Source organism: Phyllobates terribilis, unplaced genomic scaffold (genome assembly GCF_046119375.1).
Source record: "Phyllobates terribilis strain yellow unplaced genomic scaffold, ASM4611937v1 Scaffold_14__1_contigs__length_39327217, whole genome shotgun sequence".
Lineage (NCBI taxonomy): Eukaryota > Metazoa > Chordata > Amphibia > Anura > Dendrobatidae > Phyllobates > Phyllobates terribilis.
In genome coordinates this window covers 14,530,304-14,555,302 of record NW_027362774.1, presented here as the reverse complement: position 1 = coordinate 14,555,302, position 24,999 = coordinate 14,530,304, and the positions used below count along the sequence as shown (strand labels likewise).

At 48.6% G+C, this 24,999-nt stretch overlaps 1 pseudogene; it reads left to right on the top strand.

The window, feature by feature from the left end:
* The window catches only part of LOC141175766 (fatty acyl-CoA hydrolase precursor, medium chain-like), a 70,060-nt pseudogene extending 45,882 nt beyond the window's left edge, over nucleotides 1–24,178 (top strand).
* The last annotated feature ends 821 nt before the right edge of the window (nucleotides 24,179–24,999 follow it).

Below are 24,999 nucleotides of genomic sequence, written 5' to 3'. Positions count from 1 at the left end.
CCGGGAAATGTCATTTTAACATTTTACAACCTTATCTGGCCATGTGCTGTGTGACACATGCATACAGGCTGAAAAGACATGGGAACAGCATGGGGAAGACCCCTGGAAGCATCTGACACCCAGGTCACTGCCTAAAAGTGTGCCCATCAGAAGTGATCCTTGCCGCATCAGAAGATGCAGACTTGCAACTATCCCCGTGCAAGTCCTTGTCCCAGGGCAGAGTTCAATTGTACCTCCCCCATTCCTTGCAATGCAAGCGCAAGTATGCAGCCTGCCACCCAGCCACCCCCAGGCTGCAATACCATACTGCTTGCTTGCTTGCACTTGAAATTGGGCCTTTTAGGCATGTGGAGGCGGAATCTGGCCACCACATCATGGCTGCGGCGGCGGCCTGGTATACTCAGTCCCCAGCCGCCCGGCGGCCGGATGTCCACCCTTGGTCCCCAGCCGCCAGGGGGTGGCCGGGTGTCCATACTCGGTCCCCAGCCGCCCCGCGGCCAGGTGCCCACGCACGGTCCCCAGCCGCCTGGGGGTGGTCAGGTGTCCATAAACGGTCCCCAGCCGCCCCTATTTGAAGGACAGCCTAACCACAAACGCGTGGACAAGTGAATGTGGCCAGGGATGGTCAATCTGACTGATGCCGTCACACTGGGTTAATATTGTGGAAGCCGGGACACAGTTGGACACTGGGATGCAACACGTCCTCCAGACATAGAGGATTGCGGGTCCTCGGTCAATCAGGCTTCAACACAAAGTTCAGAAGGTAGACAGCAGCAGTGGTTGGCCTCCTACACAATGAGCAAATTATTCATGATAATGAGGCCATCCATCACCTTAACTTTCTGTTCCTTGGAGTGCAAGCGCATGTATGTAGTAGCGGCTGGGCCTGAGGTGGTCAGCGTTTTGCCGCATATCCTACCTCCTCCGAGGATTGCTCGATGTTTTCCTGCTACTATCCCAGTTCTATGACTCCCTTTAAAGCAAAGCTTCAGGTGATGAATGATGGATGAGGTGGTGGCAAAGGAGAAAGAGCAGGAGGAACAGGGACCATTCACATCAATACCAGGCCAGTCAACCACACATGTCTTGTAGGATATGTTTCTGTACCAAAAGGAGCGGTTCGGCTACCCAGTTATAGGGCATACAGTGAGTGCAATGCCTACTAAAAATTTCGAGGCACTCCTATGCCCCTTGGAAGTGACATGGAGGTCAGAGGGCCTTAACTAAACAGTTTTTTCCATTTATAGCAACTGGGTCTCCTGTACACTGTTGGCCTAAGCAGTGAATGGAACGCTTTCCAAAAATTATGAGGAACTGCAATGCCCCTTGAAACAGACGTGGATTACAGCGTACTAAAAACCTTCTACCCATTATTGGGGAGTGGGTCTCCCTTAGTGTCCGCCTATGCATTGAAAAGCAAAAGCTGACTAAAATTAGGAGGAAATGCAATGCCCGTTATAAGAGTCGTGGAGGTTAGAGGTAATTAACAAGTGGTTTAACAAGACGGTTTTAATGCCCCTTGGAAGAGTGGTGGAGGTCACAGTAGCTTAACAAGATGGTTTTAATGCCCCTTGGAAGAGCTGTGGAGTTCAGAGTGGTTTAACAAGATGGTTTTAATGCCCCTTGGAAGAGACATGGAGTTCAGAGTAGCTTAACAAGATGGTTTTCATGCCCCTTACAAGAGCCATGCAGTATAGCATATTAAAAACATTATTCCCATTATTGGGGAGTGGGTCTCCCATAGTCTTTGCCTATGCCTTCCAAGCAAAAGCTGCCAAAAATTAGAATGAAGGAACTTGCAATGCTGGCAACACGGACCACGGTCACCCTGGTGGTATAGTGGTGGTGGAGGCTGAGGATAAGGAGAAGAGCAAAATACAGCCGAAATGAGGAAGAGTATACCCATGCATGGGAATACACCTCCCGAAATAACACAGTGGATTTGACTTTATGTTACTCTGCTGTCATTTGGTGGTGATGAGAAGTCTGGCCCAATCCAGCCCTTGTTCATTTTGATAAAGGTCAGCTCGTCAGCATTGTCAGTTGACAGGCGAGTGCGCTTATCAGTTATAATTCCCCCAGCGGCACTAAAAACACGCTCCGATAACACGCTAGCGGCAGGGCAGGCCAGGACCTCCAAGGCATCCAGAGCGAGTTCAGTCCAAGTGTCCAGCTTGGATACCTAATAATTAAAAGGCACAGAGGAATCACGGAGGACGCTGGTACGGTTGGCAAGGTATTCCCTCACCATCTTTTGAAACTTTCCACTCCTTGTGAGTGTACCCCGCGCCTCAGGGCCTGTAAGCTGGGCGGGTCTCAAAAAACTGTCCCAGAATGTTGACAGTGTTCCCCTGCCTCTGCTGGATTGGAGTTGCGTCTCTCTCGCCTGTACGCCTTGATTGGTCAACGAACTGTGACCTCTGCCACTAGCGTGTTCAGATGGGAATTTTTTTAACAGTTCTGCAGCAAGGGCCTTCTGGTACTGCCACATTTTTGTAGACCTCTCCACCTCAGGAGTAAAGAAGTGAAAGTTCTCCTTGTAGCGGGGGTCTAAAAGTGTCACCAACCTGTAATGACTGTCACCCAACATTTTGACAACGCGAGGGTCACTGTTAAGGCAGCATAACATAAAGTCAGCCATGCATGCAAGACTGGTAACAGGCAAGACTTCCATGTCTTCACCAAGATGACGACTGACCATGCTCTCCTCCTCCCCCTCCCCCTGTCCTCAGGCCACCCACGCTGAACCCGCGGTATGACAGTTGTACAGATACTACAGTCTACAGCGCATGATACCAGTTCCTGTTCTTCCTCCTCCTCCTCCTCACCCTCATGTCCCCCAATGCACGTTGGGATGAGATGAGGCTGGGCTGTGTGTAATCGCCCGTTATGGCTGCTTGATCCATCTCATCATACTCTGGCTGCAATGCCTCCTCTTTAATTCTCTACAGAGAGCGTTGCAAAAGACAGACAAGTTGGGATGCTGATGCTAATGATGGCGTCATCGCCACTCACCATCTTGGTGGACTCCTCAAAGTTTGTCAGGATGGTACATATGTCAGACATCCAGGTCCACTCATGAGGTCTTATGTGTGGAGTTTGACCTGAATATCGACGGCCTTGTTGCAGCTGGTACTCCACAACTGCTCTCTTCTGCTCACAAATCCTTTGCAAAATGTGGAGGGTAGAGTTCCAACGTGTGGGGACATCACACACCAGTCGGTGTGCCGGAAGCTGCAAACGCTGCTGCAACACAGCAAGGGCGGCGGGAGCTGTAGCCAACTTCCGAAAATGAGCTGACAGGTGTCGTACTTTGACGAGCAGATCTGGCAACTCGGGGTAAGATTTAAGAAACCGCTGAACCACGAGGTTAAGCACATGAGCAAGGCATGGTACGTGTGTGATCTCGCCTCGCCTCAGAGCCGCCACCAGGTTACGGCCATTGTCACACACGACCATGCCTGGATGTAGGTTCAGCGGTCTCAGCCACAGATCTGCCTGCTCTTTCACAGCTGTCCACAACTCACTAGCAGTGTTAGGTTCATCACCTAAGCTTATGAGTTTCAGCACAGCCTGTTGCCGCTTGGCTGAGGCAGTACTGCAGTGCTTCCAGCTTGTAACTGATGTGGTGATATCTGAGATGGAGGCTGAACATGAGGAGGAGGATTATGCGCAGGAACTGTACACTGTGGGGGCAACTCTGACTGACCTAGGGCCCGCAATCCTCGGTGTGGGGAGGATGTGTTCCGTCCCAAGGTCCGACTGGGTCCCGGCTTCCGCTATGTTTACCCAGTGTGCCGTCAGGGAGATGTACCGTACCTGGCCACAAGCACTTGTCCACCTGTCCGTTGTCAGGTGGACTCTCCCAGTAACTGTGTTGTTGAGGGCACGGCAGATGTTTTGGCACACGTGCTTGTATAGTGCGGGGATGGCACACTGGGCAAAATAGTGTCGGCTGGGGACAGAGTACCGAGGGATGGCCACCATCTCCACCAGCCTAAAAGGCAGCATTTCCAACGCAAGCAGTCGTGAAATGTGCGAATGTGGGGCGTTGGCTGCGAATTTGCGCTTTAGTTCAAAGGTCTGGGATATGAACAATTGAACGCTGCGGTGGAACATGGACGTGGACGTTGATGCTGTTTCTTGAGAAACTGCCATAACAAGTGAAGACTGAGAGGAGGGGGCATCTTTGCATGCAGTATGGACAGGGGATTGCCTTGCACCACAACAGGGGGTTCTCTTACACGCACAACAGCTGACGAAGCAGTGGTGACACCCGCCGACACTGGTCGCGGACCCTGGGGTTCACCCCACAGAGTCGAGTGCTTTGCTGACATGTGCCTGATCATGCTGGTGGTGGTCAGGCTGGTAGTTTTGTCACCCCTGCTGATGCTGGCATGGCAGGTGGTACAAATGGCCTTTTTGGGGTTATCAGCAGAGTCTTAAAAAAATTCCAGACTCTGGAAGACCTACCGGTTGTACTGGCAACGTCCCTCATGTTTGTGTTACGGGGAACTGTTGCCCGCCTTCTGTGTGCGGCCACCACACTGCTTCTTCCTGCCTGTTGGGGTACTCTGCCTCCCTCCCCCTGTGTGCTGCTGGCCATGTTAGGTCAGTTACTAGATCATCCACCACCTCCTCCTCTTCCACTTGCGCACCACGATCCTCCTCCTCATTTTGTGGCAATTGTGTCTCGTCATCGTCCACCTCTTGGGACAAATTGCCAGTGACGCTCCCCTGGGCCGGTGTTCGCGCGTGTGTGGATTACCCGGAGCCGGGTCTCTGGGGGTTGTAGTCTCCGTGGCGGTGACCCGGTCCCGTGGCTCAGGGTGGTCAAACGGTGGCGGTCTTTTATAGGGGTTTTATGGTTTAATGTCCGACTACGCCACCCGTGGATTGCGGTCAGGGTGTACCGCCGCTGCGAGGCAGACCGCTGAGGCTGGTGTGGTGTGTGCAGCAAAGGATGGGATAACTCCCCACGGGAAGAGTATAGCCTCAGGGCAGGGAATGTAGATGATGGGAGTGATGGTGCACGGGCGCAGCAGGAACGACTCAGAGTCTTTGCAGTGCAGTTCAGGGTCTTTACTGGTGACAATAAGGCAGACCCTCTCAGGAGTACTGGCTAGCACAAGGGGCCTGGTCAGTCTGTGAACAAACAGGAATTCCCCTGGCCAGGTGGAGTTGTAGGCCTCCCCGTCTATCTGCACTCTTCCTGGCTACCTTGCTGTAAGTGAGTGAAAGTAGCCCACGTCCTTGAGTATAACGTGTGGTGCTCACCCGTATGGCTGGTGACTTGGGGCCTTCTGATAGCCTCCGCTCCTCAATGGCGGTGCTGGTCCCTTCCTCGTGACTGAGCCTCCGGGCTTCTATGGCCAGAAGACCTGAAATCCCCTGCCGGCGGGTTTCTGCTGTTGGGTGAATATAAGTCCCCACAGCCTCGTACCCCTGTGTCCGGTTCTCGGTGTCTTCTGCCTGGATGAACTCTGCTTAGCTCAAGTCCCTGGTCTTCAGCTCCTGCTCCTACAGAGCTCCTAGCTGTTGCTTTCCCTGTCTCGCTCTTTCTCTCTGACTCTCTAACTGCTCTAACCCCGCCCCAGATCCAGTTTATATAGGACAGGTTCCTCCCCTATCTGGTCTGGGACAGGAGGTGTTGCATGTTCAAGGGCTCCTGACCAGGGAACCTCCCACTTGCTTTCAGATGTAATATTTCTATTACTGTGGTAACCAGACCCCTGGGGTGCCACACCAGCGTCGACTTCCTCTGGCCGTGGCTGTTCAAATATTTGGGCATCGCTACATGGGATCTCCTCTTCCACCACTTCAAGCAGTGCAGGCGAGGGGCACAAACATGGAAAAAAGGCCAAAAGCAGGATAATACAGAGATTTGAACCGTGGAACTGCAAAACCACAGTTCTAGTTATGTGGCCTACACCAGAATCTTTTAAACAGATACATTTGTGTCTGAACAGTCATCGAGACACTATTACTGGTTTTTTTTACGGAAAAAAGGCCAAAAGCTGCATAATACTGAGATTTTAACCATGGAACTGCAAAACCACAGTTCTAGTTATCTGGCCTACACCAGACTCTTTTAAACAGATATATTGGTGTCTGAACAGTCACAGACACACTCAATTTTTTTTGGGGGGGGGAGGGGGAATACCAAAAGGTTAATAAGACGCGTATTTGTACAGTATGACTGAGGAAAAAAAAAATACAGGATTTAGATGAAAAAAAAAAGGATTTTTCCTGGCCCCTGAGACCGGGGGATAAGTCTAGCAATTTGGCCAGCAGGAGCACACAGGACTGCAATGCAGCGTTTGCTGGTATAACCACTGCGTCTCCTATACAGCCTGCCTGCCTGCCTGATATCTGGGATGGATATTAGTCCGGAGAAGGACTGTTTGTTTGATTTGGCAGCCTTTAGAGACCCTACACTACCTATTTCGCACTATATATCTCTTCCTAACTCAGCAGCACTGACCCTACACTGTCTGATCCCGGGCGACTGTGTCCAAGATGGCGGCGCCCGGTTTTAAATACTCGAGGTGACGCTGTGCGGCCAGCCAATCACTGTAATGCCCACAAACAACATGGCTGCGGCATTACAGTGACTGGCTGGCAATCCCTGCATGTTCATTGGCTCTGTAAAGAGCGCCAAACGTGCAGGGCGGAGACCCGAGCTCCCGCCCGAGTAACCCGGAAATGCTCGGTGCTCGCCGAACATCCCGAGTAGTGAGATGCTCGGGCGAGTAGCGAGCAGTGTCGAGCATGCTCGCTCAACACTATTTATTGCACATAAATCATATAAACAGGACAGAATACAAAAATTAGGATACATATCATAAAAACAATCTCAACAGCCATCAGGAGTGGTGGCATAAGTATTTCAGTTTTTATGCTCTACATAAGTATTGGGGGTAGGTACCGAAAAAACAAATCTGAGTACAACTCATATCAACATCCATCAAGTGGACCTATTACATACCTCCCAGAGCGTTATATACCAGACCACCACGCGTTTCGGCGCTTTTGCCTTTCTCAAGGGGTAATGATACCTGTCACCCACCTGCTATATATAGGGGCCCAGATGCACAGCGACGCTACCCACTGCCGTCGGGCATACAAATCCACGTGACTGAGTGGGACGGGGATAACCCCAAGCGTGTCACCAAACAAAGCGGAAGTGATATAGATCGAGTCGTCAAGTGGGGCGGAAATTACATCAGACACGTCATCAACTTAGGGCGAAAGTCCCACATGGCCAGCTCAATGTGCCCATATTTGACGGAGAGGGTGTCATCGTTACCAGGATACACTACAGCAGTGGCGTCCACGTCGATAAGACGCTATGGGCGCCGAGAGCCGGTGTGCATACTAGGACCATAACCCCACTGCGTGCAGACATCATATATAGAGATATTGATTCATTATACATCACATATAAAGAAAATAATAGGGAACTCTCTATCTGACATGATCAAACCATGATATATAAATTTTATGTCTTTTAAGAGATAACTTAGAAAGAGTTAGATTCAGCCAATTATCATGAAATAGATTTTCATACAAAACAGTGTGATGAACAATACAATACCGTATACAGCATTGTGTGACCAATATGCCATACATATCCCCAGGCTACATCTCTGTAGTAACATCGATATTATTATTACTACAGTAGATTTATCATATATTCGAATCAATTTTTACATTAATAACACTAAAATAACAATGATAACCTGGTTCATACATAGGTAAAGAGATACCACCGGTGTAGCAGATAGGTGACAAATATTTCTTCCACTATATATAATATTATCAGGACGAGTAGATTTAATGGCGCTGCTTACACATGAAACGGCGATAACCGAAAGAACCCATATTCTTATGTTCATTTTTCTGCTGGGATGTTCATAATATAATGTAGATCGTGAAGCCTTCCTCTTATATCATTGGGCAGACATGTATCACCCCATTTATCGATAGCAGGTAGGTATCAGATAATAGATAAATTAAAACCTATGAATTAAAACAAAAATTAAATAAACAAAACTAAAAAGTACCCATAAATTAGATAGCTGGTTACACAGAGGACGACAGACTACAAAAATGAGGCGAAACTAATATTTTCGTTGAGTCCGGTGGGATGTAAGGTATTTAAGGTCCATATCAACCGAGACTCTAATTGAGCTAACCGTTGAGAGATCGGACCCCCACGTATCCCCATTTCAATGCTATCAATACCACAAACCCTAAGTAGACGTGGGTTACTCTGATGGTATGGTTTTCAACGTGGATGCGTCCACTGAGGCCACGATCCCCAACACATGCTCCTGAACTCTGACTTTTAATTGTCGCATAATAGATGACATTAAACGTATAGCAAGATATATGTTGCTTGATGTTATATGTGACAGAACCATCTTCATTAGAGAAATTATTGCAGCGGTCAATGTTGGGGCAGGCTACACAGCGCCCACATGGACTGCATCCATGCCGAACCGTCGCTGCCTCAAGAAATGTGGACTTCGGTGTCACCTTGTAGTGACTACGCACATAATGATCGCGCAAATTTTTAGCCCGACGGAATGTATCTTGAAATAATAGGGTCGGCCTTAAGAACCGGCCATGCCTTTGTCAATGCTCTCCTCATCGACGGAACTTGTGTGTGGAATTGGGTAATGAATCTCACAATTTCATTATTGGTACTCTCCTTTTTATCATATAGAAGGTTGTATCTTGACGTGTACTTAGCTCTATGAAATGCCCTCTTAAGCATCCTACAACTATAGCCCCGTTCATAAAAACACTCCTTGAGGTCATGAGCCTGTGTTTCAAATTCGTGATCAGCGGAACAGAGTCGCCGGAGGCGCAAAAATTGCCCCACTGGCATTGATCGGACCATATGTCTAGGATGGGAAGAGGTAGCATGTAATAATGTGTTTGTTGAGGGGGGTTTCCGAAAAATATATGTTTGAATAGCATTGTCATTGTCCCTGGATATGGTAATGTCAAGGAATTCGGCCTTGTTGGAGTCACACTGGTATGTAATATGATCATTAATGCCGTTATAGTTTAAATTGTTCATAAATGCCTCTAACTGAGGTCGTGTCCCCTGCCAGATTATCAAAATGTCGTCGATGTACCGAGTCCATGAAAGGACGCGGCACATCGATGACTGCCAATCAGGCAGAGAAAGGTCCCTTTCCCACAGCCCCAGGAACAGATTGGCGTAGGACGGTGCAAAGGCCGCCCCTATAGCTGTTCCCTGGAGCTGCAGGAAAAAAGAACCCTTAAACAAGAAGAAATTATGTGTCAGTGTAAACTCCAACAATTCCAAAAACAACAACTGCATTTCGATGGATAAATTGGAACTTCCAAGGAAATACTTAGTGGCCCCAAGTCAATCAGTATGCTTGATGTTGGTATACAGGGACTCAACGTCCGCTGTAACCAACATCATATGCGGTTCCAAATAGAGTCCATCGACCCTCCTCAACAAGTCACCTGTGTCCCTCAGATAAGATGGTAGACATTCAACTAGGGGCTGGAGCTTCGAATCAATCCATCTACTGACGGGCTGCAACAAACTCCCCCTCCCCGATATAATAGGACGGCCAGGAGGTTTACTTAGGTTCTTATGTAGCTTTGGGAGTAGATACATAGTAAGAATGGTTGGTTCCACTACTACCAGAGCAGTAGCCAATTCAGTGTCAATGACTCCATTACTTGTAGCACGATGTAATAGCATACATAATTCTTCCCTATAGGCGGACAAGGGGTTAAATGTGAGTTTTTTTGTAATATACAGTGCTGGCCAAAAGTATTGGCACCCCTGCAATTCTGTCAGATAATACTCAGTTTCTTCCTGAAAATGATTGCAATCACAAATTCTTTGGTATTATTCTCTTCATTTAATTTACTTGCAAGGAAAAAACACAAAAGAGAATGAAGCAAAAATCAAATCATTGATCATTTCACACAAAACTCCAAAAAAGGGCCGGACAAAAGTATTGGCACCCTCAGCCTAATACTTGGTTGCACAACCTTTAGCCAAAATAACTGCGAACAACCGCTTCCGGTAACCATCAATGAGTTTCTTACAATGCTCTGCTGGAATTGTAGACCATTCTTGTTTGGCAAACTGCTCCAGGTCCCTGATATTTGAAGGGTGCCTTCTCCAAACTGCCATTTTGAGATCTCTTCACAGGTGTTCTATGGGATTCAGGTCTGGACTCATTGCTGGCCACCTTAGAAGTCTCCAGTGCTTTCTCTAAAACCATTTTATAGTGCTTTTGGAAGTGTGTTTTGGGTCATTGTCCTGCTGGAAGACCCATGACCTCCGAGGAAGACCCAGCTTTCTCACACTGGGCCCTACATTATGCTGCAAAATTTGTTGGTAGTCTTCAGACTTCATAATGCCATGCACACGGTCAAGCAGTCCAGTGCCAGAGGCAGCAAAGCAACCCCAAAACATCAGGGAACCTCCGCCATGTTTGACTGTAGGGACCATGTTCTTTTCTTTGAATGCCTCTTTTTTTTCCTGTACACTCTATGTTGATGCTTTTTCCCAAAAAGCTCTACTTTTGTCTCATCTGCCCAGAGAACATTCTTCCAAAACGTTTTAGGCTTTCTCAGGTAAGTTTTGGCAAACTCCAGCCTGGCTTTTTTATGTCTCGGGGTAAGAAGTGGGGTCTTCCTGGGTATCCTACCATACAGTCCCTTTTCATTCAGACGCCGACGGATAGTACGGGTTGACACTGTTGTACCCTCGGACTGCAGGGCAGCTTGAACTTGTTTGGATGTTAGTCGAGGTTCTTTATCCACCATCCGCACAATCTTGCGTTGAAGTCTCTCGTCAATTTTTCTTTTCCGTCCACATCTAGGGAGGTTAGCCACAGTGCCATGGGCTTTAAACTTCTTGATGACACTGCGCACGGAAGACACAGGAACATTCAGGTCTTTGGAGATGGACTTGTAGCCTTGAGATTGCTCATGCTTCCTCACAATTTGGTTTCTCAAGTCCTCAGACAGTTCTTTGATCTTCTTTCTTTTCTCCATGCTCAATGTGGTACACACAAGGACACAGGACAGAGGTTGAGTCAACTTTAATCCATGTTAACTGGCTGCAAGTGTGATTTAGTTATTGCCAACACCTGTTAGGTGCCACAGGTAAGTTACAGGTGCTGTTAATTACACCAATTACAGAAGCATCACATGATTTTTCAAAGGGTGCCAATACTTTTGTCCATCCCCTTTTTTAGGTTTGGTGTGGAATTATATCCAATTTGGCTTTAGGACAATTCTTTTTGTGTTTTTTTTCATTGAAGACAAATTAAATGAAGATAATAATACCAAAGAATTTGTGATTGCAATCATTTTCAGGAAGAAACTGAGTATTATCTGACAGAATTGCAGGGGTGCCTATACTTTTGGCCAGCACTGTATTTTATTATTTAACTGGCGAAAAGCCTCTCTTTCATACATTACCTTTGGCCAAATGACCACATTTCCCCCCTTGTCTGCCGGTTTCAACACAACGTCGGGAAGATTTTTCAAGACCCTTAACCTATCTCTCTCCTCTCTTGTAAGATTGTCCCTATAGATGTGTCTAGGAATTTTATGAAACTCACTGGCTACAATTTGTACAAATACATCTACATTAGTACAAGAAGAGAGAGTGGGGGCATCTCTTGGAGCCCTGTCGAATAGAGGGAGAAATCTTACCACTTTCGGGGATCTCATGCTCAACAGCCAGTTCTTCCAGTGTCTTCAATGCCACTTGTTCTTCCTCAGAGGGAAACAGTTTAAAAACAGTCATAATGAACCAGTATTTCATATTACCAGTATTTATCTGTCGCATATAAGGGTGCACATACCCACTGACCCATCACAATATTCTAACTCCGCAGGGCATGCTGTTTCTTCCTGCCAGTGTGGACGGCGTTTTTCTACCGAAACCAGCAATGACGATGTTGGCTAACAAGGAAAGTAACAGGGTCCCGCTCCTGCTGGGAACGAACAATCAGGAGTTCGGCTGGATGTCTCTATCGGTAGGTGGTAGGTCATTAATAACGGCGCCCCTTACAGAGGCGGCTACAGATGAGATCATGCAGAACACTGGGAGACTAAGGAAAAAAATCTAGCAAAACCAACTTCCTGCTGAAGGTGGTCATGGATGATTGTGGTTCCATTCCTGATCCAGAGGGTCCTATAAGGACCACTGGGCATATGCGGGTGAGAATATACCTGCCCTCTATGGGGAGTGCCTGTCCGGGTGGCTGTTGATTGTGGAGCATGTCGCCAAAAATGTCCTTTACAGGATAAGCTTCTACAATCCCTGGATGCTTGTTCGGGTGCCTTCAATTCACGACACTGTGCACAATTTGTTAGGATTTACAGGAGAGTTGTGAAGTATGAGACAGTCTGTGTATTATGGTGGTACGCCGGTGGGTGACCGCTTTCCATGCCGGTCATTTCGGCTGACAATGGCTGCAGCTTCCTGCCTTAAGTAACAGTAGGAGTGAAAGCTCCGGAGCACAAACCTCTGCTCCAGTGAATGAAATACTGTGCGGAGTAATAAAACAGGAACATTCATGAAAGTTCATCAGTTTGGTGGCGTTTTGAAAGTGATCTCTCTGTTATGATACACAATATATCTTTGTATTTAGCTATTACACTTACCAGACATAACAGCCGGAATGACGCGGGAGTCTGCGATGATGATGCTCCAAAATCTTCCTCTGCTGGTGAGATAAGTTGGACACGTTGCATTTATGATCTTATTATACAATTTTGGTAGTTTTCTATGAAAAATTCTTTCTCTTTTTTGTATATTTACTGTCAATTTTTTAGAGACTGAACCCAGAAGCCGTTCCTCACATCGTGGACGAGTATATTGGTAACGCCAGTGATCCATTGGAGATTCGCAACCTCTTCCAGGATTTGTGCGGCGATCTCATGTTCCTTATACCGACTCTAAAAGTTGCAAAATGTCATCGAGGTACAAGCCGGTCACATCGTAGCTTGTTTGCTGTTAGGACATGCTGGGACTTGTAGTTTTAATAGATTGCTAATGTTGTTAAAGGGAATCTGTCAGCAGGATTCCTTCCACCAGACTAGTTATATGCGCTGTAACGGGTCTGGGAGGTGGAACCTCTGAGCAACTATACAAAGGGGCAGTCCTTGTAAGGAAGCGGGTGGCTCCCAGGGAAGGCGGGCAGGTAGTCACGGCAAGTGACAGGGACAGTCTCTGGGTAGAAGGACAGGAAGTCACGGCAAGTGACGGGGACAGTCTCTTGACAGGCGGATGGTCACGTCATGTGACAGCAGGGAAAGAGTCTCTAGATAGGTTAGCAGGCAGGTAGCAGGTGAGCGCTCCCAGGTGAGCGGGCAAGAGTCTCTGGACAGGCAGGTGGTCACAGCAAGTGACAGCAGAGCCTCCAGGTAGGCTAGCAGACAGGTAGCAGGTGAACGCTCCCAGGTGAGCGAGTAAGAGTCTCTGGACAGGCAGGTGGTCACGGCAAGTGACGGCAGAGCCTCCAGGTAGGCTAGCAGGTAGGTAGCAGGTGAACGCTCCCAGGTGAGCGGGCAAGAGTCTCTGGACAGGCAGGTGGTCACAGCAAGTGACTGCTAAGCCTCCAGGTAGGCTAGCAGGTAGGTAGCAGGTGAACGCTCCCAGGTGAGCGAGTAAGAGTCTCTGGATAGGCAGGTGGTCACGGCAAGTGACGGCAGAGCCTCCAGGTAGGCTAGCAGGCAGGTAACAGGTGAGCACTCCCAGGTGAGCGAGTAAGAGTCTCTGGACAGGCAGGCAGGTATCTGGCAGGTACTTCCTGGTCCGCAGGCGGACTGATCCATAGACAGACTGGCAGGTGCTGGTAGGCAGACTGTCGGACCACAGGATAGCAAGAAGGTAAGCAGATATCAGGCAGGTATCAGGCAGGTATCAAGCAGGAATCTGGCAGGTGACTGGCAGGTGACTGGTAACGGGACCTGAGGGCTGAAGCAGAGTTGAAAGGCTTTGCAACAACATTGCTCGGGCACCTCCATTTTGGAGGAGGTGCCTTATATATGGTGAGGTCCTCCGGCCATTGGCCGGGGACTCCTTAGGACGGCGCGCGCGGCCCCTTTAAGAGAGGGGGAGCGCGCGCGCGCCTTAAGCACAGGGGCCGGGAAGCAGCACGCGCTGCCAGCAGAGAGGGAGGAAGACGCGGGGCACGGAGCGGAGAGGTGAGGGGAACGGCGTCCCTGCCTAGCAGGAGGCAGGGACGCCGACACTACATGCGCATCTAACTCTCTAAGGCAATTACAGCAATACACATTGTTCCTCCAAGTGAGGATGAAAAGCTATTTGTAGATCTGAAGCCTCTGTCACTCCAGCTCTATTCCTGTTCAGCGCCGCCACCTCCTGTTTGATTATGCTGTGTAACTTCAGCCAAAGGAGTCATCAGTAAAGCAGCAAAATTAAATTACTACTACTAAGGGTTTTTTCCCTTAATCCATATGTGAGCTCCTTCTGATGAGAGAGTTTATAACTAGGGATGAGCGCACTCATGGTAGTTCGGGTTCTGGTACCCGACCAAACTTGCAGATCTCACAACTTTCCAGCCTTTACATAGCAATTTTCCTCCTGCTGAAGTCCTAGATTCCTGTTTCATTGCCCCCATAAAGTATGATGCCAATAAAAGTGCCCCCCAAACACAGTATGATACCCCCATGGTGCATTCCTCCACATTAGCCTCCACATGCACAGTATAATGACCCTATTGTACCCCACTTCAACTCCCAAGGCAAAGTATGGCGACCCAAACACAGTATGATCCCCCAACTGTGACTCCCACACAGCCCTCCATACAGTATAATGGGCCTATATACAGTACTAGCTATTGAACCCGTTCTGCGCCTGGGTGGCAAGCATTTTTATTGGTATATGGTCTCCCATGCTGGTATGTGCTGTCCCCCTCCTGGTATTTCTGCTGCCCCCATCCTGTCCCCACCATCCTATCCTGGTATGCATGGCACTCCTCATCCCCATCCTGGTATGCATGGCACCCTTCACCCCCAATCCTTGTATGCATGGCACCCCTCATCCCCAATCCTGGTATGCATGGCACCCCTCATCCCCAATCCTGGTATGCATGGCACCCCTCATCCCCAATCCTGGTATGCATGGCACCCCTCATCCCCAATCCTGGTATGCATGGCACCCCTCATCCCCAATCCTGGTATGCATGGCACCCCTCATCCCCAATCCTGGTATGCATGGCACCCCTCATCCCCAATCCTGGTATGCATGGCACCCCTCATTCCAAATCTGGTATACATTGCACCCCTCATCACAATCCTGGAATGCATGGCACCCCATATCTCATCCTGGTATGCATGGCACCCCTCATTCCAAATCTGGTATACATGGCACCCCTCATCCCCCATTCCTGGTATGTATGGTACCCAATCCCTCTTCCTGGTATGCATGACACCACTCATCCCCCAATCCTGGTATGCATGGAACCCCATCCCTATCCTGGTATACATGGTACCCCTCATCCCTATCCTGGTATACATGGTACCCCTCATCCCTATCCTGGTATACATGGTACCCCTCATCCCTATCCTGGTATGCATGGCACCTCATCCCCAATCCTGGTATGCATGGTGTCACGAAAAACACTTGGTCAGACCTTGCAGCCCACTGGTGCCCGCTTATCCTGCTGGTCAAACACGGTATTGACCGAGGATAAGCAACAGGGCGCAGCTGCTCTAATTTATGTTGACTATTGTGGCACGTGATGTGACAGGACGTATATATACCACAAGTTCCTTCCAGGAACGTATATATACCTCCGTCCAGCCATCCTCAAACCATAATATCACATAAATACTGGTATACTGCCACCACCGATCCGTGAATTAGCAGGTGAGGGACGTGTTTGCTCGACATAGCACAAGAAGAACGAAGCTGGTAAATAATAATGATTTACATAGTTACATAGTTTATAAGGCCGAAAAAAGACAAGCGTCCATCCAGTTCAGCCTATTTCTTGTGCACTGCAGCTATTCCGCAGCGTTGATCCAGGGGAAGGCAAAAAAAAAAACATGCGGTATAGGCCAATTTACATCATTGAGGAAAAATTCACTTCCCGACACCAATCTGCAGGCAGATTAAATCGCTGGATTAATTAACTATCACTAAGCATAAAATGTAATTTTATTGTTCTCAAGAAAGGCGTCCAGGCCTCTCTTGAACTCATTAAGTGAGTTGGACATCACCACTTCCTCTCCCAGAGAGTTCCAGAGTCTCACGGCTCTGACCGTAAAGAATCCCCTTCTATGCTGGTGCAGGAACCTCCTTTCCTTCAGAAGCATAGTGTGCCCCCTCGTCTTTGTCACCATCCTTGGTATAAACAGGTCATGGGAGAGATCTCTGTACTGCCCCCTGATGTATTTATACATGTTTATGAGGTCTCCCCTAAGCCTTCTCTTTTCCAACGTAAATAGGCCTAATTTTGACAACCTCTCTGGGTATTCTAGTCCTTCCATTCCCTTTATTACCTTAGTCGCCTTCCTTTGTACCCTCTCTAGCTCCAATATATCTTTCCTGAGCACCGGAGCCCAGAACTGTGCACAATATTCTAAGTGCGGCCTTACCAGCGCTTTATACAGAAGAAGAACAATGTTCTCATCATATGCCCCTATTCCTCTTCTGATGCATGCCATGACTCTATTTGCCTTCGCAGCTGCTGCCTGACACTGGGCACTCCAATTTAATTTGCTATTAACCAAGACTCCCAGGTCCTTCTCCATGTCAGATTTCCCCAACGGTTTCCCATTTAATATGTATGGGTGACTGCTGTTTTTCTTTCCCATGTGCATGACCTTACATTTATCGGCATTGAACCCCATTTGCCATTTTTTGGCCCAACTCCCCAATTTATCTAAATCCTCCTGTAGCTGTGCCCTATCCTCATCTGTATTAACTATTTTACAAAGTTTAGTATCATCTGCAAATATTGATATTTTACTATGCAACCCTTCCACTAGATTTACTCCCGAAAGTGGGCAGTGTTTACAAAAGATATACAAGATATTATAAAAGAGACAATTTACATATATGCATAAAACAGTTATTAAAATAAAAAGGGTAAATAATAGCAGAACCTGCGCCACGAGGTGATGGTCTCAGATTCTGTGGGGGGGGGGCGGCTCCCCGGAAGTTAGATGTGATTCCTCCACGCAGCGAGGGGTGCATGCGTCTGACGTCCCTGGGTAAGAATGAGCAAAAAAGGCCATTCTGGTTTTTAGTAAGGGGCCAAAACACTAGGAGACACCCATGTTGTTTACCTCACACGGGGGCTCAGTTTTCTGAACCCACCCAGCTGCACAAGACATAAAAATCCTTCAAAATTTCATATCTTGGTATGGGGGGGTCCCACATCCCAGATGGAGACATCATGTTTGCCGTCACAAATATTCATGAAGATGGATATCAAATATGATATTTCTATGACGTTCCGAAGCTCAGAACCCATTCCCTGGGTTTCCGGTGGTTTCGCATTTATGCAAGATATACCTTTATAATTGGAAAAAGGTGAGCATCCCAAAAATGTGGTCCCTGTGTTTGTGACAGTCATGTGCATTATTAAACTCGACATTAAAAGTTTGTACAATTACACAATAGGATTGGAGGGAATTCCAGTTTAGACCAGAATGCTTGTTCTTTGGCTGAGGTTTTATGGCGGTAATAAAAATTCATGGTTTGGGGGAAGCAAGAGTGAGTTCTATGTAGGACCCTTCTAAATGGACAGGGGGCGGAGATTGAAGAAATCTCTGGCTGTCCTTCGAACATTTTTAAGCTAGGCCAAAAATACATTTTGCCTGACACCTCCCCCTTTTTAGACTGTGCTATGGAGGTAGGACCTTCTGGTACTCCTCCAGGCGTATCTCTGCAGGCTCCCCTCGCCGGGACAACCCATCGGCATTGCCATGCTCGCTGCCTTTGCGGTGTTGAACGGTAAAGTCGTACTGCTGAAGGGTGAGGCTCCAGCGTAACAGCCTTCCGTTGGCACCGGACATGGTGTGCAGCCAACTCAGGGGGTTGTGGTCAGTCACGACAGTGAAGGGGTGCCCGTACAAGTAAGGCTTTAAACGGTTGAGGGCCCATACAATGGCCAGGCACTCCTTCTATATGGTGGAATAGGCCACTTCCCTCGGCAGCAGTTTCTGGCTTAGGTACAACACGGGGTGTTCTTGCTTCCCCGAGTCGACCTGGCTGAGTACAGCACCGAGGCCAAACTCACTGGCGTCGGTCTGTACGAAGAATGTCTGTGTGCTGTTGACCGCCTTTAGCACAGGAGAGCTGCTCAGGGCAGTCTTCAAAGCCCGAAAGGCCACCTCGCATTCATCTGTCCATTTGACTGGATGGGGTAGGCTCCTCTTGGTGAGGTCGGTCAAGGGCTTCGCAAGGCTACTATAGTCTCGTACAAAGCATCTATAGTACCCTGCGGTGCCCAAGAAAGACTGCACCTGCTTCTTGGTCCTGGGGGTGGGCCAGGACACAATAGCGTCCACCTTCCCAGACTCTGGCTTCAGAGTACCCCCACCTACCCGGTGTCCCAGGTAGTGGACCTTGTTCATGCCCATCTGGCACTTTCCTGGCTTGATGGTCAAGCCCGCCTGGCGAATGCGCCTGAACACCTGCTGCAGATGCTCGAGGTGATCCTCCCAGGTGAGACTGAAGATGGCAATGTCATCCAGGTAAGCCACTGCATACCTCTCCAGTCCCTGGAGCAGGTGGTTGACCATTCGCTGGAAAGTGGCAGGGGCATTTTTCATGCCAAAAAGCATGACCGTGGATTCATACACTCCGAAGGGGGTGATAAAGGCTGACTTCTCCTGGGCTCAAGGGAGTCTGCCAATATCCCCGACTCAGATCCATAATGGAGAGATAGCTCGCGCTGGCTAACCGCTCCAGGAGCTCCTCAATGCGTGGCATTGGTTGTGCATCAGAGGCTGTGATAGCGTTGAGCCCCCTGTAGTCCACACAGAACCGGGTGGTTCGGTCCTTCTTTGGCACCAGGACTACAGGTGAGACTCACGCGCTCTTGGACCGCTGAATCACCCCCAACTTCAGCATCTCCTCGACCTCCTGGCGCATGACATGCTGCACCTTGTCTGAAATTCGATAGGCTGTCCGCCGGAGTGGGGCATCATTCCTGGTGTCCATTTCAGGGACTACCACTTCAGTCCTGCCAGGCAGGTTGGTAAACACTGCTTGGAAGGGTTTCAGTACTGCTCGCATCTGAGACCTCTGGTCTGCGGATAGCAAGGCGCTTATCTCTACATCCTCTAGCGTCCCGCTGGCCTTCGCTTGGGCCAGCATGTCCAAGAGGGGGTCGTCCTCCCCATCCTCAGGCCGGCTGCAGACCGGTAGGACGCATTCTCCACGTTCTTGATGAGCCTTCATTATATTAATGTGAAAAGCCTTCCGCCTACCCTGCGCGTAGTCAAGAGTGATCACCGGGTTGAGCTGTTGGTGAATGATTTATGGGCCTTCCCAGGCCGCCTGAAGCTTGACGCCTGACATACAGGAGCTCAAAGGGGGGAGAACCCCGTCGAGGCCTGTGGAACCTCTCTGTAAGCAAATAGCAGGTGTGGGAGGTAAAGCTCCCAGTCGCGTCCCTGGGTCTCAACCAGCATTTTTAGCATCTGTTTGAGGGTACCGTTGAATCGGTCACACAAACCATTGGTTTGGGGATGATACGCGCTCGATACCAGATGCTGCACCTGCATTTTCTTACATAGGGCCTCCATTAAGCGAGACATGAACTGGGTCCCCTGGTTGGTAGGCATCTCCCTGGGGAAGCCTGCTCACGAAAAGATGGCCAAGAGGGCGTCCGCCACCTTATCCGCCCTAATTGAGGACAGGGCTACTGCCTCCGGATACCGGGTAGCATAGTCTGCCACAGTAAGGATGAAACGTTTTCCAGAGCTGCTGGGTATGGTCAGTGGTCCCACAATGTCCACAGCAATCCTCTGGAAAGGCAGTGGGCAGTGTTTACAAAAGATATACAAGATATTATAAAAGAGACAATTTACATATATGCATAAAACAGTTATTAAAATAAAAGGGGTAAATAATAGTAAAACTTGCGCCACGAGGTGATGGTCTCAGATTCTATGGGGGGACGGCTCCCCGGAAATTAGGTGTGATTCCTCCACGCAGTGAGGAGTGCATGCGTCTGACGTCCCTGGGTAAAAATGAGCTAAAATGGCCGTTCTGTTTTTTTGGCAAGGGGCCAAAACACTAGGAGACACCCATGTCGTTTACCTCACACGGGGGCTCGGTTTTGTGAACCCACCCAGCTGCACAAGACATAAAAATCCTTCATATTTCATATCTTGGTATGGGGGGGTCCCACATCCCATATGGAGACATCATGTTTGCCGTCACCAATATTCATGAAGATGGATATCAAATATTATATTTCTATGATGTTCCGAAGCTCAGAACCCATTCCCTGGGTTTCCGGTGGTTTCTCAGTTATGCAAGATATACCTTTATAATTGGAAAAAGGTGAACATCCCAAAAATGTGGTCCCTGTGTTTGTGACTGTCATGAGCATTATTAAACTCGACATTAAAAGTTTGTACAATTACACAATAGGATTGGAGGGAATTCCAGTTTAGACCAGAATGCTTGTTCTTTGGCTGAGGTTTTATGGCGGTAATAAAAATTCCTGGTTTGGGGAAAGCAAGAGTGAGTTCTATGTAGGACCCTTCTAAATGGACAGGGGGCGGAGATTGAAGACATCTCTGGCTGTCCTTCCAACATTTTTAAAAATACATTTTGCCTGACACATGGCACCCTCATCCCCAATCCTGGTATGCATAGCACCCTTCATCCCCAATCCTGGTATGCATAGCACCCCTCATCCTCAATCCTGGTATGCATGGCACCCCTCATCCTCAATCCTGGTATGCATGGCACCCCTCATCCCCAATCCTGGTATGCATGGCACCCCTCATCCCCAATCCTGGTATGCATGGCACCCCTCATCCCCAATCCTGGTATGCATAGCACCCCTCACCCCCAATCCGGCTATGATTGGCACCCCTCATCTCCAATCCTGGTATGCATGGCACCCCTCATTCCAAATCTGGTATACATTGCACCCCTCATCCCAATACTGGTATGCATGGCAACCCATCTCTCATCTTGGTATGCATGGCACCCCTCATTCCAAATCTGGTATACATGGCACCACTCATCCCCCAATCCTGGTATGTATGGTACTCAATTCCTCATCCTGGTATGCATGGCGCCACTCATCCCCCAATCCTGGTATGCATGGCACCCCATCCGTCATCCTGGTATGTATGGTACCCCTCATCCCTATCCTGGTATGTATGCTACCCCTCATGCTGGTATGCATGGTACCCCTCATCCCTATCCTGGTATGTATGGCACCCCTCACCCCTAATCCTGCTATGCATGGCACCCCTGATCCACAATCCTGTTATGCATGGCACCCCTCATCCCCAATCCTGGTATGCATGGCACCCCTCATCCCCAATCCTGGTATGCATGGCACCCCTCATTCCAAATCTGGTATACATTGCACCCCTCTTCCCAATACTGGTATGCATGGCAATCCATCTCTCATCCTGATATGCATGGCACCCCTCATTCCAAATCTGGTATACATGGCACCACTCATCCCCCAATCCTGGTATGTATGGTACTCAATTCCTCATCCTGGTATGCATGGCGCCACTCATCCCCCAATCCTGGTATGCATGGCACCCCATCCGTCATCCTGGTATGTATGGTACCCCTCATCCCTATCCTGGTATGTATGCTACCCCTCATCCTGGTATGCATGGCACCCCTCCTCCCTATTCTGGTATGTATGGCACCCTTCATCTCTCATCCTGGTATGTATGGCACCCTTCATCCCTCATCCTGGTATGTATGGCACCCCTTATCCCCCAATCCTGGTATGTATGGCCTCCTCATCCCCCAATCCTGGTATCCATGTCACCCCATCCCTCATCCTGGTATGCATGCAACCCTGCATTCCTATCCTGGTATGCATGGTACCCCTCATCCCTATTCTGGTATGTATGGTACCCCTCATTCTGGTATGCATGGCATCTCATTCCTCATCCTAGTATACATGGCATCCCTCATCCCAATTCTGGTGTGTATGGCCTCCTCATCCCAGAAACCTGGTATGCATGGCACCCAATCCCTCATCCTGGTATGCATGGCACCCCATCCCTTATCCTGGTATGCATGGTACCCCTCATCCCTATACTGGTATGCATGGTACCCCTCATCCCTACTCTGGTATGCATGGTACCCCTCATCCTGGTATGCATGGCATCCCATCCCTCATCCTGCTATGCATGGTACCCCGCATTCCTATCCTGGTATGCATGGTACCCCTCATTCCTATTCTGGTATACATGGTCCCCCTTACCCTCCACTCCTGGTATGCATGGTCCCCTCAGTGGAGAAGAGGGAATATTAATTTCTCTTTAGCAGTGGGCACACGTGGTAGCTGCAGCAGAGGCTACTGCGTGTGCCCCGCCGCCGCTGCAACCTCCCCCCTCCCCCCACCGGTAAATACAATACTCACCTATCCTCCTCATTCCCCCGCTGCTTCGGGCCCCCCCAGCTCATGTGCCCCATAGTAGTGGCGTGGCCTGCCGTCACTGGCGGTACGCCGCTGCCGGCACTAGGTGTCTGAAACAAACCTTAGACTTTACATCTCTATTTAGAACTTTTATCTTCCTTTTTATGAGCTGCTCTCAGAATGAACTCGCTGATGAATTCTCAGCTGCAGGTCATTCATTTTGAAGCCATCAAATACATTCATGTAAATAAAAATAAATAAATTGACCCCAAAGGAGTCCATATAATTTAATACCAGGTAGGGGTGTACTAAACATGCAGTACCAGCGGCCGTGCTGGCTGAGGACACCCACAGATACCTCCCGTTTGCTCACTGCCTCGCAACCTTGAAGATGGCGAATAGATGACTGTCCCCAGTCTCAGGAACATCAGCAGCAGCGGGTGGATGAGCATTATCTTTAGTAACATCACAGACTGTACAATATCATGAAGCGGACACACGACTCTTGGTCTTATTTCTCCATAGATATGGGGCTCCCTGTGTATTTGTATGAGTTCCAGCACCCGCCAAGCTTACTAGATGACGTGAGACGAGGCTTTGTGAAGGCCGATCATGGTGACGAGCTGTTTTTTGTGTCCGGAGGAGCCTTCCTGAGAGATGGAGTCTTCTTCTCTGGTGAGTCAATGAAAATAAGTACATTGCATTTCTGCCCTAAATAGAGTCTATACACGGGTAAAAGCCCCCGAAGTGCACATGATTGTTTCCGTAATCCCCCAATAACCAGACAGGTGTCTGCATACGGTTTATTCCACTAGATAAGGAATCACAGCAGTTTTACTAGACAGAGGACCCCTGTAAAAATGGTATGGTGTTCTATCATTTTTTGTCTTTTTCCCAGTATGGCCCTATGGTCGACCAAAGCCACAGCATCCACCAAGTTCACTCCACTATCAGATGTATCCCTGCTGGACCCACTATCATCTTTTCGGGGCCAGTGTGTGGATGAAGCCTTTATCCCCTCATGGACCCGGCCTCACTCACTGATGTTGTTTTCTCTCTCAGGATCTGCGACCGAGGAAGAGAAACGTCTGGCCAGAATCACAATGAAATACTGGGCAACCTTCGCTCGTACTGGGTAAGACCATGCACTATACAAGAATGGCCGCACGATCGCTGTGCTGGCATCACCTATTTATCCTGCCCAATAATAATGTCATGTTGTGTGCTGCAGGAATCCCAACAGTCCCGGTCTGACAACGTGGCCGGAGTACGGCGCTGACGAGCACTACCTAGAGATCAACTTGAAACAGAAATCGTCTTCAAAACTGAAGGAGGAAAAATTCAAATTTTGGACAGAGCTCCTTCCAAAGAAAATCCGCTCCAAGACCGAGCTGTAGAATCTTGCAGAAAAGTTTCTACACGTGAGAGAAGAAAACGCACAACATGAGGATCTCGAGGCACGCTATACCCGGGAATCAGAACCATGCACTTGTTTTTTTCCACTTTTTAATAAATTTTACTTTTTATCAAACTTTAAATTTTTTTATGTATTTATTTTTTTTGCAAATTTAGCCTGTGTCCTCTAGAGTATAATTCTCTGAGTCGTCACATCAGTGGTCCACAAATCTTGCTATCCCTAGGTTTAATAAGTGGGATTTCTTGCCTTATAAATGGGGTTGGGACCATCAGTTGTGTTGTGCACAACTCTGGTGGATACACAGCTGATAGTCCTACTGAATAGACTGTTAGAATTTGTATTATGGCAAGAAAAAAGCAGTTAGATAAAGAAAAATGAGTTGCCATCATTACTTTAGGAAATGAAGGTCAGTCAGTGTGAAAAATTGGGAAAACTTTGAAAGTGTCCCCAAGTGCAGTTGCAAAAACAATCAAGCACTACAAAGAAACTGGCTCACATGAGGACCGCCCCAGGAAAGGAAGACCAAGAGTCACCTCTGCTTCTGAGAATAAGTTTATCCGAGTCACCAGCCTCCAGCAGCTCAGATTAGAGACTAGGTCAATGCCACACAGAGTTCTAGCAGCAGACACATCTCTTCAACAACTGTTAAGAGGAGATTTTGTGCAGCAGGCCTTCATGGTAAAATAGCTGCTAGGAAACCACTGCTAAGGACAGGCAACAAGCAGAAGTGACTTGTTTGGGCTAAAGAACACAAGGAATGGACATTAGACCAGTGGAAATCTGTGCTTTGGTCTGATGACACCAAATTTGAGATCTTTGGTTCCAACCACCGCGACGCAGAAAAGGTGAAGGGATTGACTATACATGCCTGGTTCCCACCGTGAAGCATGGAGGAGGAGGACGTGTGATGGTGTGGGGGTGCTTTGCTGGTGACACTGTTGG